We start from the raw sequence: 3,622 nt of genomic DNA, 5'->3' as shown, positions 1-3,622 counted from the left end.
AAAGCACCCAACTGTGTGACAAGACAAGCCCTCACACGGAACCTTCAAGGCCAAAGGAAAAGAGGAAGACCAAAGAACACATTACGCCATGAAATGGAGATAGACATGAGAAAAATGAACAAGAATTTGATAGAACTAGAAAAGAAGGCAGAGGACAGTGTGTTGGAGAATGCTAGTCGGTGGCCTATGCTCCACTAGGAGTAACAGGCTGAAAGAAGAAGAAGAAAAAGAATTGAACTGTCAAATTACAATACTGACAATAATGTTAATAGTGATGGTAATAACGATAATCTATTGTTTAACCAAGTAGACTGACCTCAGACTGTGTTATCTAACCAAAATGAATTTATGAATACATTGAAAAAGAGACAGTAAATGTAAGACAGTGGTATTCCAAATTCGAGTTTCCATTAGGGTTATACCATCGACTTAAACAATTTCCAAAAAAATGTTGTCATCACTGATAATCTGTACATCGATCATGCTACAGAGCAAAATAACTGAAGTTGGAAATGTATAATCACAGATTTTGACTGGACAGCCTAAAATATCCTGCGTATCACTGACTGTAAATGTTTTCCATTCTACTTTATACAAGGTTTAGTGTGCATATTACTGAGAAAGCTGAAGCTGGATATACAATCGGGCCACTTATCTCTTGTTTTTTAAAATTTTCTCAAATGATTTGATTCATAATCAGCGTTATTATTCATAATCTCCATAAAATGTCACTGTCGTGAACGAGAACACAAGTGGGGACAATCGAATGCATTGAAATACAAACTTACAGAACAGTGTTAGTAAAATCTGAGAACCATACAGTGAATATTTCATTTGCGAAGTGTCAATCAGTTGTCTCAGACTTTATTGTTCCTTCGTTTCCACACCAATCACTCTTTGTTCTCGTTCTCTTCTCTTTGATCTTCCGCGGCCAGGCATTTCACTTCCCATTAATGATACATATTACTTATATCTATCGACATCAGTAGCACATAACACATCACTATGTCACACTATTTTTAATGAGATAGAAGATAAGATCTAATCAAATATCACTCTGATAATGTTAACTAACAAGTTTATTGTATTCCCAAATGACCAAAGTTGAAATATATTATCCCAGTAGAAGAACGGCTAAGTAACCACTATGAGACATGTAAAAAAATGACTATAATTTGGAAAATTACTTTTTAAAAATCGTATTACAATGAATAATATATGGCATACAAGTGAATTAGAACACATATCCTGGATCGCACTATTACTCGCTATCCACGTCTGCTTAAAAATAAAGTAGACAATATCAGTTGTTAAAACAGTGAACATCTGAATCGATTAAAGATTAAATATGTATAATTTATAAATGAGAAAAAGCATTCAAAAAGAGTTAGGACAATTCATTCGAAGATATCATGTTACAATCAACATAATAAAATAAAATCAGTTTAGGAAATGCGCAGTATGAGAAATATTGATTTAAGTCTTACTCACTGCCTTCTCGCAGCAGGGGTGCTGTTCACGAAATCAAGAAGACGAAATGTGGATGTCCGGCGATTTAACCGGCTTGATGAATACGGAGGATCCACCTAGGGGAGTTAGTTGGGAAACCTTGATTCCAAACCAATGATGCACATGGGCTCCAAGATTCTAAGGAAACGAATGGTGTATGAACCAACTGTTGGTCCACGGCTGCTATGTGACTGCATGTCCTTACGATGCTCCACTGCCTTGTGGATCAGACCTTCGGGTCAAAGGTTCGGGGTGTGGCCCCCTAAGAAAACCATCTGTTTCGGTTTGGGCACCCGGAGAATATCATAACCCAGACAAAAGTCAAGTGATTTGTGTGATGCATATGTATTCGGTGCCACTTTATACCAGTATTTATGTGTTCAAACAAATAAATAAATGAGATAGTAATAATAATGATAATTGTTGTGGCGTGAGGTGTCCGAAATCTGATACTCATGCACAGTGTGCTATGCGTTAACCACCACCCCCCGCCCAACTGGATACTTGAGTGAGAACAAGAGTAAGTGAGAAAGTGTATTGGATTATCGAATGAAATGCATCAATACTCATTCATATATATATCACTCTAATCCTTAGGAAGCTGACCAATTTCTTAGCCAATGAAACGCACTTGTCCTTTAGATCGCTTCTGATTGCCGTCTACCAACCTTCTCATTAAGTTACTTCTGATTAACTTTTCACATCACCAATGAATTCGTTTGGTGATCATACATAAGTGAGATAGGTGTTTTTAAAGTAACAGAACACGGATGGGGAAAATCGAATGTATTTAGCACAAAATTACAGGACTTGTTAATAAAATCTAACAACCATAAAGTAAATGCTTAATTTGCAAAATGTCCATCAGTTGTCTCAAAATGACTCGACTTTATTGTTCTTGCATTTTCATACAAACTGCACTCTGTTTCCATTCTTTACTGTTCGATCCTCTTGTCCCTCTGCTGCCAGACATTCTGTTCCTGACTAACGTCATATACTACTTATGTTGATTTAAGTAGCACACACCACAATTATAAAGGAAAATTAGTGTGACCTAAGTAAGATGAATATTTAAATCAAGAATGGTACGGGGTAGTGGAAATATAATAATGACAAATTAGGATAACCAAGGATTTATAAACGGATAGTGGCTAGCAGTGAAGTCCAGGATGCACATTTCTGCCCACTTGAGATTCGTCAGCTGAATGTACCTATATCTCAGAATTGATGTTCTTTCGGGAACTCGAACCCAGTACCAACCGTTTCAAACACCATTGTGTTATCGACTTAGTGACTGAGTCCCTAAGGATTTACAAATATCTAGTCCATTAGCTTAACATGTAATATAATCTCATTCTTTTCCATGACCTATTTTTTCCCCTTTGAACACAGTAGTTATGAACTTATAACCATAGATTCTAATAATGAACTAATTGAAAATACTAAATCACTCCGATATCCTTTGTTTTTAACAAGTCCAGATAAATGGCAGTTTTCTAGGATAAAACATTCATCTATCGATTCTCCACATATTGTCCATTATTTAGTAAGCTATACTAAGTAGTTAACGCATAAATATTATTCAAATTTAAACTGTTTACATTGATTGTTTATTCTTTATTTGAAGTACTAATTCACAACTTATTCTAAATATATCCGCTATTAGTATCAGAAAGGGGGTTTTTGTAAATATTATAGTAATTTTAGCAGTTGAGATCATGAGTCAATTAAAGCTAGAACGCCATGCGAAACCTTGAAGCACTGGACGGCCACTTCGTCCTATTGTGGGACTCCCCATCGGTGCACATCCACGATCACGCCCCACGAGATTCGAATACAGGACCCATCGGTCTCACGCGCGAACGCTTAACCTCTAGACCACTGAGATGATCGGCATTCAACGGTGCTAATGTCTAACTTCAACTAATTCACGAAATTGAGCGACACATCCACCACTATCTTCAGTGAGTTACTATCTCACAACAGACCTGGTTGAACTCCACTGATCACTGCTTCTCACTGGAAATCTATGAAATGCCTCATGAAGCCAGTTACTAGTGAGCATATGTTGATTCATATCAGAAGGGTTTTTGTGGATAATATAGTAATTTTA

This window comes from Schistosoma haematobium, chromosome 3, assembly GCF_000699445.3.
Source record: "Schistosoma haematobium chromosome 3, whole genome shotgun sequence".
In the NCBI taxonomy this organism is placed as follows: Eukaryota; Metazoa; Platyhelminthes; class Trematoda; order Strigeidida; family Schistosomatidae; genus Schistosoma; species Schistosoma haematobium.
Note: the sequence above shows the minus strand (reverse complement) of the source record.